The following is a 17,012-nucleotide window of genomic DNA, read 5'->3' as shown; positions in this document are numbered from 1 at the left end:
GAGGATTCTCAAAAGATGATATTGGCATCTATTGAGAATCTTCGAAAAGAGGCTTCGCGGAGTCAACGTGAATCAAAAGGACGAATGCAAGACAATAATCTATGACAAATTGTGCCGGGATTGAGAAGTATCGTCAACAAGCTTGGTGCTTTGACAAAGGTTTAAGGTTCAAGACTTTCAGATATCCAAGCTACCTCAAATAAATTAAGTGCTTTGGCTAGATTAGTTCGACCAAAGCTGCGTCAAGTTTCTCAACGATCTAATCCTACTAATCCTACTAATGGTAGAAATATGTAATGTTTTGTTGTATCTTCATCAAACTGTTCTTTTTAATTGAGTCAAGCCGTTGTGTCAAATGTATTTAGTCCTACTTATGGTAAAAATATGTAATGTTATGTTGTATCTTCATCAAATTGTACTTTTTAATTGAGTCACTATCAATGTGTCAAATGTATTTAGGTTAGAGGATATAATTAGATGTTCCTTTTTATATCGATTTTCTATTATGCATAAGAATGTCCTTTTAGTGATTGACCAAAATTATAGCAAGTATATTATATTATAATATGAGATCTATTTGCACTTGATTTCATAGATGGTATCTGGACCACGCTTATCACCTGGTCATGCACGACGTAGTCGACTGTGTGATGATTCGCGAAAGGCGAGGCGCCAAATAGCATGAGAGAGAACAAGGCATGCACTACAAAGTACTATTGGAACTTTATTGGAGTGCAATGAAAGGCAAAGCATACATGATGTACATGAAGGAGACTATGAAGCCATGAATGTTGGGGCAACAATGAACACAGTAGAGGGAAACTATTCTAAAGTAGAAAAGCATTTTTTTTCCATCTGCTTTGAATATCCAACGTCTCTCCTTTTACATCACAAGTCTATGGCACCAGTTCTATCCAAAAAGTGTGTATTGCACAACTTAGGAAGCTTAGATTTTGTTTGCTCCAAATGTGGAGCAAAGGCATGGAAGGAAAAACGAAAGACTATCCAAATATTTGTGGATAAATATTGTTGCTACGATGGAAGAGTTCGATTACTTCCTTTGAAGGAGCCACCAAATGAATTGAAAGATTTGATGAGCTCAACCACAACAAGAAGTAGACAGTTCTTACAAAACATTCGGGGATACAATAATGCATTGGCGTTTGTGTCTCTTAGTGCCCATATCGATGAGACTATTAATTATGGTGGGAGAGGTGTATACACTTTTAAGGTTCATGGCTCTGTCTATCATAGCATTGGTTCTTTAGCGCCTATTGAAGGACAAAATGAAGTTCCACGCTTTGCACAATTATATTTTTTTGATACCGAACATGAGTTGAGCAACAGATTGCATCATGTTTCAAATTTAGATCGTAGTATTCTAGAGTGTTTACAATTGATGATGCATAGAGTAAATCCCTATGCAAATGCTCTACGATATGCTGCTTTATTGTCTGGAGATGCTATTGTACCCAATATGAGGATGGTTATTGCGGAGCATCGTTGTGATGGTTGGCAATATCTTGCTCCAAGGGGTTCGAAGGTTGCTACAATTATGCCAGGACAAAGGGGATGATAGAAATATTGGCTATCGCCACATTGTACTGAATTTTCGACACGGGGGCTTGAAAATAATCTCCAATATGCATCGAGCTTACATGTCCTTATTGTATATTTTATTATTTCCAAGTGGAGAGGATGGGTGGCATCTTTATTTACAGACTACAGATGGAAAAACAATGAGTCAAAAGCAATATTATGCCTTTCGCTTACAAATAAGAGATGATACCGTGGAGTGTCTTCTTTGAGGGGGTAGTCTATTACAACAGTATGTCACTAATTCCAACAATTGGTATCAGAGTAGGTTGCGTCATCCAGGGCTTAGTCGCCAGTTGCGCCAGTATACGCCTGCTCACTTTCTCCGATTTCAGTGAACTTTGGCGAGCGTTCGTAGGTCGACAAATATTTCGGGCATGCTCGAAGAGCATGGTCTGCTCAGATTTTTGATTTGGGCTCATTTCGGCCTCCGTTTCCACTACAGGTAGTACTGCACAGGCTATTTCGTCATTTTGTGCAAAATTTCTGTCAGTGTCGTTTTCTGCATAATAGGTGCCTTACAATCTTCTATGGTTTGTGCTATATAGCACGTGTTGTTCCCGCTTCGTTTCTCCTATTTTCTGGCAGTATTCACATCAGGTGCAGCATTTACCATGGCTGACAACAACAACACAGATGTGTTCAAGATGTTTGCTGCTGAGGACAGGTTGGATGGGGACAATTACCCTATGTGGGCTTATATGATGCAACATTCTTGTGTCAAAGGGCGTCCGGAACATTGTGCAGGGCATTGATATACGTCCTGGTTCTAAGGATGTAGGCGATGTTGAGGATGTTGCACGTCTTGCTGCAAGGATTGCTGCTGTTAGAGTTGTTTTGCCTACGGCAGAACAAGCTCGTTGGGATGTTAAGGATGCACATGCTCATGCATTGATTGCGTTGTCTGTGAAGCGCACCATTGTTCCTCACATTCGTTCAGCGAAATCTGCAAAACAGGCTTGGGATATTTTGGCTGGTCTTTATGCAAGTCGCAATGAGGCTAAAATTGCTTTGCTGCATAAAGAGCTAGAGTCGAAGATTATGCATGAGGAAGATGATATGGACACTTTCCTTGCTAGTGTCAAGGATATCAATGAGCACCTTATTTCTGTAGGTGAAGTCATTTCAGACAGTTCCCTTGTGCAGACTGTTCTTGATGACTTACCAGATTCCTACCAGACTTTTGCTAGTACTTGGAGACTGATGACCCAAGGAAATCCTGAAGTTATCAAGTTTGATGCATTATGCACATTGCTGTTGCAAGAGTCACTTTCCAGAAAAAACAGGACTAGGCAGCATGCAGTTGAACAGGCTTTTATTGCTTCTCAAAGAAAGGGTGGTAACAGTAATGCAGCCACTTCTTATGGTTCTGCTGCGAGTGGCAAAACTTCTGTTCCTAATGCTTCTGCTGGCAGCACTTCGTCTGACAATTCTGGTGATAAGGGCAAAAAGAAGATGTGTTGCCATTATTGTAAAGCTAATGATCACTTGATTAAGTCGTGTCCTAAGTTGAAGGCCAAAGAGGCTAAGAAAAAAGAGGGTGGTTCCACTACAAATGCAGCCATTGTTGAGTCTTCTGTGAAAGGAGACTGTGATGCTGATGTTGATGCAGAATGGGCTTTTAGCGCAGAGTGCACTTACAATCCTGCTGTCCATGATTCACATGTGTGGTATTTCGACAGTGGTGCTACAAAGCACATTACCTCACATCGTGAATTGTTTACCTCTCTCGAGTTTGTCCCTCATGGAAATTCAGTCACTTGTGCCAACAATGCCTCTTATCCAGTTCAGGGAGTTGGAAAGATTGTGCTTACTGCTGCTAATGGCAGTTCTTTCACACTTGTTGATGCACTTTATGTACCTGGGATCAAGAAGAATCTCTTGTATGTATCCGCACTTGCTAGACTTGGACTTGTAGTCAAATTTGTGGATGACAGATGTACAGTTCATGATCTCAGTTTTGGTGATAAAATTGTTGCATCTGGCCTTTTGTGCCTTGGGCTGTATAAGCTCACTTTGTATGACAAGTGTGGACAAAATTTTGCAAATGTTGTTGCAGATTCAAGGGCTATTTCAGCTGCAAAACTTTGGCATGCACGTTTTGGTCATCTGAATTTTGGTAGTTTGCTGCGTTTGCAGAAATCTGATATGGTTGCTTCTTTGCCACCTCTTGAAGCACCTGTCAAACATGTTTGTGAAGGCTATATTTTGGGTAAGATGCAGCGTTCTAAGTTTCCAAAGGATGGTTCAGTTCGGGCCACATGCAGGTTGCAGCTTGTGCATAGTGATGTTTGTGGGCCCATGCAAACTCCGTCCTTGGCCAAGTACCTGTACTTTGTGACTTTCGTTGATGATTACTCCAAGCATGGATGGGTATTTCTACTTAAAGCGAAGTCCGAAGTTTTTATGTGCTTTAAACAATTTCTGGCTATGGCTGAAAATGTCTCAAAATGTACTATGGGCACCCTCCGTTCCGATGGACGGGGGGAGTATATGTCTCATGAATTTAATGCATTTCTAGCTAGTCGTGGGATAAAACACCAATGTACAGTGTCTTATACACCTCAGCAAAATGGTGTTGCTGAGAGGAAAAAAAGGTCACTGACGGAAATGGCACGATGTATGGTCAAAAGTCAAGCTTTGCCACATTCTTTTTGGCTTGAGGCCATCATGTGTGCCACTTATGTACTTAACAGGTGTCCTACGAAAGCTTTGCAGTCTATTACTTCATATGAAGCATGGCATGATAGAAAGCCTTCTATTGAGCACATGCGTGTTTTTGGCTGTTTGGCATATGCTTTGGTGCCACAAGTGCAGCGCAGAAAATTGGAAATTGGAATGGCTGTCAAGGTGTATTTTTGTTTTTAAAGTGAAAGTACTGAAAAACTTAGTTTGTATCGTAATCCGCAAACAAAATGTATTCTGGTTTCACGGGATGTAGTGTTTGTGGAAGATTCTATTCAGCCCTTGCTGTCATGTACTAGAGACAGTGCTCACATGACATTTATGACACTTTGTTGCCTCTTTTCAGTGGTGGAAATACGAGTGTAAGTTCCAATGAGGCAAATGTACAGCCTATGGGGGTTTCTGAAAATGTTTTAGATCAGCCTATTACTGATGTAGATGTACATGATGTACTTGATGAGGAAAGGGCTGAAAAAGAGCAGGCTAGAGGTATCATCATACGAAGGGATACAAGTTATAGTACATATTTCAACCATAATCTTGATATTATGAAAGTGAACACCTCACTTTTTTCCTTCATGGCAAACACCAAAGTTTTCCTTTTTGGTCATCAGTCAATGCGACATACACCAACACCCACCAATGGATATAGTCTGCAGAACCCATACATCAGTGTGCAAAAACTCCATACATAATCATGTTTCTTCTTGTAAAGCTGAATGAATTCATCATAATAAGAGATGGAACGCAAATACTCAAAAGATTGATTGAGGGGGATGGTTGGTATCCAATGTTATGTCGGATGTAATCTCTGTTTCGTGTTATTTATATTGTTTCTTTCATGAGTGGTGTTTATTCTTAATTAAAATTTATTATTTTATTTTTTCTATAATGATTAATTAAAATATCAATCTAAGTCTTTGGAAAAGACCAATAAGCTAACAAAATGGTCATTTTCAAACATTGCATTGTTGCGGCCAAGAAAAGCATGGCCATTGGATCACACACACACACACACACACACACAACACACACACACACACACACACACATATTAATAGGTGTGTGTGTGTCCGTATGCACATTAGTGGAGAGGGTGGATTGTAATTATTTTAATCACTCTAGGAAGATGACATCTCTCTCTCTCTCACTCTCTCATCATATCTTGAGCTAAAGATTTGTCGAGTAGATCTTTGATATTTATTTGGATCAATAAAAATTCCCTTCTTCTTCCCCCAACCCTCCCCCCCTCCTCCCCCCACCCCTCTCTCTCTCTCTTACACACACACACAGAGTTTTGAGGTCGAGACTCATCAAGTAGATCCTTAATGACATCTCTCTCAGTGAATAAAACGAGGAAACTATAATAACGATTGAGTGTGGTGGATTGGTTATCATAATTCCCTCTTAAAACCGAACTCTTGAAATTAAGACTTGTCATGTTAAAGATTTGAGGTCTCTAAGATAGATTTCTACGTCTGGCATCCCTTTCCACTTCGGGGCTATTCAAAATCAATGTTTGCAAAAAACCGAGGTTTATTGTATTTTCAACCAAAATTGTAAGATCCCATATAGATTCCAAACTTACCTTGAAGAAAACCATCAAAATTTTGCAAGGTTTAGTATAAATACCATCAATTCTTCAAATTTTGACCTAAAAACAAAAAATCAAAAGAGTTTTTACTGTACCCCTTATTTACTTTAAAGTTATTTTGATCAAGTAAAAAGATTCAGCACCCTCTTTGAGATCTCTCTCTCTCTCTCTCTCTCTCTCATGCATCCACCTTGGGCTATTCGACTCTGGTGTTTGACAATAATTAGGATTTAGTGTATTTTTAATAGGCTAAAATTGCAAAATCCTCGCTAGAATCCAAGTTTGCCTTGAAGTAAACCGGTAAACTTTTGCTAGTGTGCATACAAACAGTATCCTTCCATTTTGGGGCTCTTCGAGTTTGGTGCTCGATAAAAATTAGGCTGTAGTGTATTTTTAATAGGCTAAAATTATAAAACCATGGCTGGATTCCAAGTTTTCCTTGAAGTAATCCAATAAACATTTGCTAGTGTCCATACGAGTATACATCCTCGCTCGATATTAAAAGAATTCATTAGTTTATGAGATACTCTCGAATATACCATTGCCCCCTCACCCGCGACCAGCTTCATTGCCCTCACTTGCCTCTACCTCTGCATCATTTTTGTTTGCCTATCTATTGCAAACATAGAACCCGAAAAGACATAGCAGTGCACACACAAAGAGCTTGTCCTCCTGTGGCGCTCTCTCTCTCTCTCTCTCTCTCTCTCTCTCTCTCTCTCTCTGTGGCACAGTGATTGCAAGCAGCTCCAGTCTCTCAACCAAGCACAAAAGACTGCAACTTTTGACCCTTGGATCAGCAAGCTATGACGATGGCTCCATACAATAGGGGTAGAAACAACGGGCATACCATAGAAAACTACAGAGAGGACCAACACTGATATCGTCAAGATGACGACATTAGTGGCTCGGAGACGGCAACCACAGACCCACTAGCAAGGGCGACCAACCTTTGAACAAACCTAGCGCTACAAAAACTGGTAGTAAAGGATGGAATAGAAGGTGCATGCACGGACCGCCTTTGCATGGCCTATCGTTTACAACACTACTTGTGTAGCCCTCCCTTCGTTTTGGTTTTTTTTTATTGCCTACACAACGATTTTTCTTTTTTTTTTTAACTTGTGGAGCCCTTCCTTCATTTTGGTTTTCTTTTATTGCCTACACAACGATTTTTCGCTTTTTTGAAATCGTTGGCACATACGAATAGTTCTCTAAATTTTATTTTTTTATGGTCATTGGCCTTTAAGAACCAAAGTTCAGCTGGCTTTCAAAAGCAAAAGGAAAGTGTGCCTCCAAAAAGAAAAGTAGAGTCAACCCCTTTTTTTAAAAAAACTTGGTGGGAGCCCCCTTGGGGGTGGACGTAACTCAGAAGCAAAGATACGAGTGGGTGCTTAAAAAAGTCAAAAAAGGTTTTCATGGAAAAACAACAGAAATCCTCCAGGGCATAACAATAGGCCCGTTGGGAATTAGTTGCTCGGCCGATGAATCAAGGAGGCTTTGGAATTCTCAACCATGTGGCCCATGCAGAAGCTTGTTGCGGCAAAGTTTTTGTTTCCTTGGCTAAACAGGATCAAGTTTGGACTATTATGATCAGAGATATGATAGAAACAACTAAACTTAGCTAGAAAGGTGGAAAGTAGAGAGAGGTGGAGGTTCATGACAAATTGTTAGCCCCGACGTGGTCTACCCTAAGACTGGGGGAGCAGCTCAGGAGAATTGGTAAGAAAATGCAATAGAGCAGCAGGAGTCTTGAAGTGGAGGGAAGAAACGAGATTCTTCAAGAACTCCATTTTGCATTGGTCCCCCTGGCTTTCCAAAGTAGTAGATCCGACAAAAATTCCCTACTAGATAGAGACAGCCAGGAAGCTGAATAATAAGGGTCTGAATCGACTTGGGCACTTCTAGGACAATGGCAACAAGAGTTGGAAAACCATTGACCTTATGGTTACCCGGTACCAACTTAATATCTTGGAGGCCTTGCTTGTCCACAAAGTGATGAAAGAGCTTGACAATATAGTGATGCCAATCTATGATTCAGAGTATGATTGGAATGCCTAAAAATGGCCTGGAAGGAATCTCTTTTGGAAACCCCATCCTAAAGGCATTTATCATACAATGATGCATACGAATAATTGGTCTAGCCCCCTTAACAAGATAAGGAAAAAACAATGGCCGGAGGAAAGGTGGGAGCAAGTAATGGAGAGCATCTAGAAGCCAAAGATTCCACAGCACATGAAGGTATTTTTATGGAACGTAATTTGGGGTGCTCTACCAATGAAGGTGAAGATTCAGGAGAGAGGGACTGGGTCAAATCGATGCTTGGGGTGCAGGTTGGCTAGTGAAGATCTGGCCCACCTATTCATGGAATGCCCAACTATCAAAATCCTCGTAGGGAAAATATGCAAGTGGATCCAAAGAACATGGAAAATTGGTTTTTTCAAGACAGATCTATTCCTTGCAGGTAAGAATTCAGGTAGTCTTGTCCTCCTCATCAGTACTACTCAAATTGTCAGGTACTTCTTCTTACATAATGTATGGCAGAAAAGGAACCGCCGTGTGTTTGAAGGAGGTTTTGAGGTGGCAAGCTTGGCATAAATTATACAAGAAAGCAAAGTGCTAATATGGGCGCTCGGGCATAAGCAACACTCGGAGGATTGGTCTAGGACTACTTGTGCCTTGTTGTCAGCAGATGGAATGCCTAGGACGGGGGAATTTTTCCATCAGTAATTAAAAAATCTCAAAAGAACATCGATAATTAAAAGATTATAGACCTTGTGTATCAAGGATAAGGGGGCGGGTTGGTAGGGGTGGCTGCCCTGATAGCCGATGTAATTATGGTCCCTGGATGATGTCATGGCTCAATACGAGCCTGACAAGACCTTGTAATTTTTTGGGTTGATCAATATAATTCACTCACAATTGTGAGTTTTGCAAAAGAACTTATCGGGCTAAAAGGTTGAAAGTGGAAAAGGTCACAAGTTCCAAGCTTCACAGCAATGAGACATTTTGTAAGGTTTTCTTTGAATTGAAACAATGAATCACAAGTGGAGGCCCTCTCATTCCTCAACAATTCTAAGCTCGATTATATATAGTACTAGTATATGACTCGCACATTTTGTAAGGATTTCTTTGAATTGAAACAATGAATCACAAGTGGAGGCCCTCTCATTCCTCAATAATTTTAAGCTCGATTATATATAGTACTAGTATATGACTCGCCCTTGCTGCAACCAACACCTCTATTTTCATAAGACTATTTTTTCTTCCAAGTGGAAGACTATCAATACTCTCTTCCTACATGTATAGTCTATTGCATTCTTTCTACAATTTGAGTGTGGTGACGGTAGTAGGGAGAAACTTTACACATATCATGTATTTACAATTGCACAACGTTGTTATACATTACACCCTCGAGGGGCAACTGTGGGAACCACCTCCCAATAGGAAAAAAGAATACACCCAAGAGAACACAACCCACAAGCCTCAAACCCTCAACCTTGGGGTTACATCACAAAGGTCTCACCAACTGAGCTACGCTTCCTACATGTATAGTTTGTTGCATTTTAAAAATGATGTGTGACGCAACCTCTTGATAGATTCTAACAAACATGAATATATGTAATATAATGCAAAGCATTCTTTGATACCAAGTGCTTGGGATCCTCTCGTAGGCATTATTTTTCATGAGGTGCTAGAAAAAATTAGGAGTGCTCTACTTCTATTGGGGTGTAGAGAGAGAGAGAGAGAGAGAGAGAGAGAGAGAGAGAGAGAGTCCTCCTTTTGGTCTATCTTGGTCCAACAATGCTACCAAGCTTGATCAAACATATAAGATAATTTAGCATGGTGTGAAGAGATGAAAACTAAGATAAGTCAACACAATCCTAAAGCTTTGCTTGAAAATGAACTGGGCTCTAGAATGGGTTTTAACAATTGGAACAAAATTGGATTCAATGTCTCTTCTCCACTCCCTTACTTGCTTTTCTCCACTCCCTTACTTGCTTCTATTCTTTGTGTCTTTCTTGTGAGCAAGACATGATAGTAGTGAAAATCATAACCTCCTATATAATAGGAAGGAAATCTTTCCCTTAGTCTACCTAGAGTTGGCAAAGTGCTACCAAGTGAAAAAGTACAAACTATGTAAGCTAGCAAGAATTGAGAGTTGAAGGCCTATAACTATTACATTGTGTAATCATAAAACTTTTCATGTCTAAGAGTGGAGTTTTGAAAAGATTTCCATAGTTTCCAATGTACTATAAAAGCTTCAAGGTTCAAAGAGAGGAGTTGGTTTTCTTCATATATCAAGAATGTGATTGACCCTTCCATCTATGTCACTCTTTGGATGCCTCACTTGCATCTATATCTATGTTTTATGCACAAGCATGGTAATGGTGTTCATCTTTACCTAATCAAAACAATGAATAAGCAGTTTAGTATGAGAAGGTGGACACTATTTGTTCATGACCACTTTCACTCCATTTGGACCTTAAAATGTGATAGAAATGAAAGCAAAGTAAGGTCGTTCAAGTGTTTATTTTTGTAGAATTTGTGGCTATTATGCTAAATTGAAGGACATGGTGTAAAATTGAGTTTGTGACCTAAAATCATGCATATCATTGATGTCTCTCTTCCCAAATTACAAAAGCATGTCCTCTTTGAGAGAAGAGATTGTATTCAACCATTAACATGCTTGAGCCTACTCCCTTAGGCACAATATATACCATACAAACCATTTGGCTTAGCTCAAGATGGCTAAGTGTAGCTGGAAAGAATTCTTAAAACCAGTGAAAAGGTTTCTTTGGAAGAACAACACAAAAACCTCCCGGCCATGGAAGTGGGTTAGATGGGAGGTAGTTGCTCGCCCGGTAGACCAAGGGGGGCTCTGCATTCTTAACCCTGTATCCCATGTTGATGCCCTTTGTGCCAAATTTATGGTGTCATTGGCTAAACAGGACCAAGCTTAGGCTATCATGGCCAAGGAAATGCTTGACACCGTAAACCTGGGATCGAAAGGGCGAAAGTGGAAGGGGGTTGTCTTAAATTATAAGTTTTATTAGTACTTTAGGTGTGCATCTCAATAGGGAGGAAGAGTATCAAGGGCTTGGACACACACATCACCACTCAAGTGAGACACACACAAACCCGCCGCTCTTTGTTGGTATGTTGGACTGTGAGCATCCTCTCTCATTGGCACTATGTAGGGGTAGAAGGGGAGGGTTATGCGTGAATATATCAAGCATTTAGGAAAGTTTTTAATTCTAGCATTATAAAAAAGAATCCCAAATTATTTCAAATATTTAAAGCCTCTTATAAAATGGAAATGATACATAGATGACATGCATAAGTTAATCTCTCTCTCTCTCTCTCTCTCTCTCTCTCTCTCTCCACACACATATACAAGTATGTATGTATATGTCTACCACATACACATATATATACGCATATATGTGTGTATATACATATATATACATACATATGTGTGCGTGAGAGAGAGAGAGAATCACTGAATGCAACATGAATAACTTTATTCTCACCCATGTTGTCGGATATATCTTTTGGGACTTTTCTATAGCATTAAAAAGTGTCTTCTATTGTTCTTCTTTATTTAATTGTTAAAAGATTTTTCTTATAGAACTTTACTATCTCTTTACATTGTTCCTACATCCTTAAACATTTTGATCTCTCTTTCTCTCTCTCTCTCTCTCTCTCTCTCTCTCTCTCTCTCTCTCTCTCTCTCTCGCCTTGTCTTTGGTGCGTCATTAGTTTGGTGCTAAAAAATTTGTCCCCTTTCTCTCTCTCTCTCTCTCTCTCTCTCTCTCTCTCTCTCTTAAATTAAGAGGATTCATAGATTTTTAAACATAACCCATTATAGTTTAACTTTTAAAAATAAAATAAAAAACATCAGAACACTGGTAAAAGGCCCGTCAACAAAGCAATCTCTCTTCCCATTCGGAAAGCCAGTGTCAAGGTTGGTTTTTGTCAAGCATTATACCGATTTTATGGCGTTTTGTCCGTTTTTTACGAGTGAAAAATATTACCTACACTTTAAAAATTATCCTATAAAGTGAAGAAAATTATAATATCTTAAAAATTTAAAGGACAAGGGTACCCTTGGTGAGACGGATTCCCTGCTCTCTCTCTCTCTCTCTCTCTCTCTCTCTCTCTCTCTCTCTCTCTCTCAAAAATCTCTCTCCCCATTTTGGATGCCAATGTTAGGGATGGTTTTTGCTATGCATTTTACTCATTTTAAGGCATTTTGTGTATTTTCTACAGGTGAAAAATTTTAGCTACCCTTTAAAAATTACACTATAATGCTAAGAAAACTATAATATATTGAACATTTGAAGGGCAAGGGTATTCTTGATGAGACGGAGTCCCTACTCTCTCTCTCTCTCTCACACACACACACACACACACACACACATAGGTAAAGGTAAATTTGGATTTATCTTTTCAAGGGACACCTCTCTGTGTGTTTGTGTGTGCCTGTACTTTTTTTGGCCTGCTCAAGAAAGGCCTTAGTGTTGGGCCGGGTTGGGTGTCCTTTGATGGATGGCGTCCACGTGGACGGCCAGTGGGCTTTGTGTGAAGACGGGGGCTGCAGAACGACATGACTCCATGCGATAGAGGAGGAAATAAGGGCAGCCTGCTGAGGAGTGCATTAACTCTGTGGAGAAGGCATGCGAGTTTACGTCATTGTCACCTGAGGGCATCACAGAGTTGCATCTTGCCACCACATCGACATGGACTTCTTTTGAGCTGTGACACTGGTACCCAAGTGAGTGCCATCACAGACCCTAACGACATTGAAGCCCTCAAAGAAGTGAAAGCCAGCATTGATGGGGCGACAATCGATACAACATCGTGTGTTGGCAGTTGGGATTTCAATGTAGACCCATGTACAAGCAGGTTTGGAGAGCAATTCACATGTGGGATAGACTGCACAAGTGGGGGACATACATCGTTCTTTCCTAATGCATCGATGGATGCTTATGAAAGAGTCACAAGCTTGCAGTTGGACGATGCTGGCTATGTAGGGGTACTCTCCCCTTGGCTGGGCAACCTCATTAGTCTGCGCTTCTTGCGCATGCCTGGGAATGCACTCGGGGCTGAAATCCCTGCTTCTATCGGCATGCTTTCCCAACTCATGATGTTTGACCTTTCGTTCAACAATTTGAGTGGATCCATACCTGACAGCATTTTGATGCTTCACAACTTACAAAGCCTTAATCTTGCGCATAACAAGCTGGTGGGCTCAATACCCCCCTTTCTGAACAAGCTCTCCTCCCTCACAGAGTTGCAGCTTGAAAGAAACCAGCTAAGTGGGCCCTTTCCTGATCTCCGGAAGTTGGGTCTCTTACAAATGCTAGATGCGTCCAACAACCGGTTGTCAGGCCCGTTCCCAAGGCAGATACCACCCTCCTTATGTTTAGTGTGTTTGAGAAACAATGAATTTTCTTGCAAGCTACCCAAAAGCATAGCAACCCTCAACCAGCTTAATGTGCTCGATGTAAGCAACAATGCATTCATCCGGTGTGTCGGTGATGCTATGTTGGCTCATGCAACATTGCAACAACTAAATCTGTCAATGAATAAGCTGATCCAGCTAAGGGCACATCCAAAGCATGTTGCGAAGAGCCCAATGGTGGTGTTAGACCTAAGCTTCTCCCCAACATTTTTGCATGGATGAAAGAGCTAGCCTCACTCTCTTTGCGGTATAACTTCTTTCATGGGGTTATCCCACCAAGTTATGGGGTGAAGGCAATAGCCAATGCAGAGGACATGAAGCCGCTTGAGACATGCTGGATGGAAATTACTTGACAGGCCCACTTCCAGCACCTTTTATGCACGTGGCTTCGGATCACTCCATGTCCGCAAGCTTTGTGGACAACTGCTTTGTGAATTGCACACAAAAGTTCACGTTTTTCCAAGGTAAGAACCAGAAGGCGCAGACATTATGCCGGCTCTTCAATTCATCGCCGTGATGAAGGTCTCCTCCAGAAGCTTGTGCCTGCACTGTTGGGGGGACAAAGAAGAGCTAAAAAGATTTGTTTTTAAGGGGAAGATGGGATTTTCCAAATGGCATCAATGAGATTCCCTATGCAGGAAGAGAACCTTTAGTCCTATCATCTATGTCATCACTTATTCCAAGCACGTAGTGGATGTTGAGAAGCTATAATGAGCCACATTATCAGCCTTGGATTGAAGGCATGCTTGAGTTTGGGTTTTTGGCAGGAGGCTGGCATGTGCATTGAGCTTTACTTCCATCAGTGTGAAGCTTTGCTAGGTTTTGTGCCTTCCTTAAACAAATGTTTTTTCATCTTTGATTGTTCCTTAAATTGTTGATTAAGTCTGCTTTGAGCAAATGGGGCATGGCAAAGATAGAAGGATATTTGTCTGGATGGGTTTCTCTAGAAATAAAATTTTGTAGTATTCCTCGCAAAATCTTTGATCAAATTTCCCACACAGACACTCAAGCTGTTAGCAAAGACTCCATTGGCATCATTCAGACTATTTGGCCATCCGGAGCAGGCATCTCTGATACGTCATAGGATGGGAGAAAGTGGATCATTAAGGAGCTGTAAGTTTGGAAGTGTGAAACATTGAAAGTGTCTAAAGCTTGTGTGATCTCTCTCCACACACCATGCCTTTTCTTAATGCAAGCAAAGATTTCAAATTGGCGTTGAAAATAAGTGCTTCATCTCTGCAGGCCATCGTGACTCGTCACCTTGTTTGCCAAGAAGGCCATAAGAGAGTGGTAGAGAAAATGTGCAATTCTTCTTTGCACCTCTCACCATCCAATGGTCACCATCACATTAACTTTGTTTGTTAACATTTCAAGTCATTTCAAGCCTTAGTATACTCATTTGAATATTTCATTATGAAAGTGAGTGTGTGTGTGTGTGTGTGTGTGTGTGTGCACATGCATCTCTCTCTCTCTCTCTCTCTCTCTCTCTCTCTCTCTCTCTCTCTCTCTCTCTCTCTCTCCATTAAAGTGTTCGAGAACAATCATTTTTCAGATATACAAAATTAGTTTTAGAAAACTTATTTTATTTTTCAACACTATGTTTCTCTATTTTGGGACAAAACTTCTCATTTATCCCTTGCCCTCAACCGACATTTTTGAAATTAAAAACAACACGATATTAAGCTGAGACATATTTTTTTCGAACACAAACCAATAACATGTCAAATATGTTCTAATAATCACTCAATTTATTACAACAAACAAGGTGAAGAATCACAATGGCCTGCTAAGGAAATGTAATGCAAAATTATACGAGAGTTGTGTTTGTAGGATTTATTTTTTCACAATGTATATTTTGAAAAGTTGTAGAGAGAGTATATTACAAAGGAAGTAATACATATATGGCAAAAGGAAGATAAATCGTTTAATGCCCGTTCCCACTATATACGTGCCACAGCACGACATCCACCCACTCTAAACCTGCACATCGTCCGGTATGTGCCATATTGTCTCTTTGTAAGATCAGCCCTATTGTACATATTCCTTGCTTTCTCCTTCACTGGATGATTCCAGAGCTTCATATTCACTTTGATCTTCACCTGTGTTTTGCTCTTCTTCCTCATCAACATCTTCTAGATCATTATCTCCTCTTCTCTTAAACATTTTGATCCTTTTTCTTGCAATGGGAATCTTTACTTCTGTACCATCAAGTTCAGACAAGCTGTAAGTAGCATTTTCATGCACATGCTTTACAACATACAGTCCAAACCATCTTTTTGAGAACTTACGCATGACTGTGTGCTGGTTATCAAGGCTACTATCATACACTAAAACCGTGTCACCTTTGTCAATTGCTTTGCTCTTGAGTCGATGTCACTTATCAAAGTAGTCCTTGTTTTTCAACCTTGCATTTTTGAGTCGTTATTTTGCAGCTTCAATGTCTCTAGGTCTTCTCTCTAGTTGCCTTATACGCAGTGCAAGGAGATCTTCCTTGCTAAGCCCCTCTTGCCAAGGTAGTACATTCCATGTGGGAATTGTATCTTCAATCGGCATCACTGGCTTTTGACCATACATTAGCTCCGCAGGCATGTAGCCAGTTACTGAGCTATGTGTTGTACGATCAGCCCATAAAGCATATGGTAACAGTTTTGGCCACTCACCAACTCTTCCTTCACAAGCCTTGGCCAAATCTTTGATGATAGGAGGATGCCCTCTTTCACTCTTTCCATTACCTTCAGGGTTGTAAGCTGTGGTAAGAGAAAGCTTGATTCCTAATCTGGAAAAGAAATCCCTTGCTTCCTCAGCATCCAGTTCACCTCTATCTACAATGATTTTTCCCACACAACCATAACAGCAAATCACCTCTTCAAGAAGGAATTTGCACACAGCTTCTGTGGTTTTAGCTCTTAATGCTTTTCCTTCAACTTGGTTAGTTAGGTCCTCTCGTGCAAGAACCAAGTATTTCATCTGCCAGAGTCCTAAAGGCATCGTGACTAGATCCACAAACCATTTATAGTGCATGGCTAGTGGATATGTAGGGTGCAATCCATCACGATGTCGAACATTTGAATACATTTGACAAGTTACACATGACTCTACAAATTGAGATACATCTTTATACATACCCTTCCACCAATATTTTTCTTTCAACTTGGAGAAGGTTGCCCACACACCCCTGTGTCCATCCCATAGACTCTCATGAAACTCTTGCATGAGATTTACTTGAGTCTCTTTTTTACATATAACCCGTTGTGGTGTAGCACCCTTTTTGTTTAGGATGCTTCCACAAGTAACCATCCCTCAAAAAGTACCCATATGCTTTCCTGCGTATCCTCTTGAATTCTTGTTCAGACCAATCATCCTGTTTTGTTAGAGTACTCAAGTACCTTCCAATAGAAAGCCAATCACCTTCATAAAGATCTTTCAAGAACAATTCAAGTGAATTAGTCATGCAGACATTGTTACCTTTGACATGAGAGATAGAATAGAATTTTGTGCCTACATCATCTCCCTCATCAATCATTTGTGACTCATCTTCATACCTTGCCCTTGATAACATATCTTCCACTGTATTGTCTTTACCTGCAATGTGCTTAAATTCAGGATTTAAGGACTTAATGTAGGAAATCCACCGCGACATAGCAATGTCTGGCATTGAGCAGCTTGTAATCGTCC

At 40.4% G+C, this 17,012-nt stretch overlaps 1 pseudogene; it reads left to right on the top strand.

Moving 5' to 3' along the window:
* The first annotated feature begins 898 nt into the window (after positions 1 to 898).
* Positions 899 to 13,854, top strand: LOC147423154 (uncharacterized; annotated as a pseudogene).
* Positions 13,855 to 17,012: the final 3,158 nt, after the last annotated feature.

The sequence above is a fragment of the Adiantum capillus-veneris genome, chromosome 26 (genome assembly GCF_014529385.1).
Source record: "Adiantum capillus-veneris isolate H3 chromosome 26, ASM1452938v2, whole genome shotgun sequence".
NCBI classification, from domain to species: Eukaryota; Viridiplantae; Streptophyta; class Polypodiopsida; order Polypodiales; family Pteridaceae; genus Adiantum; species Adiantum capillus-veneris.
Note: the sequence above shows the minus strand (reverse complement) of the source record. Positions and strands in the feature narration are given on the sequence as shown.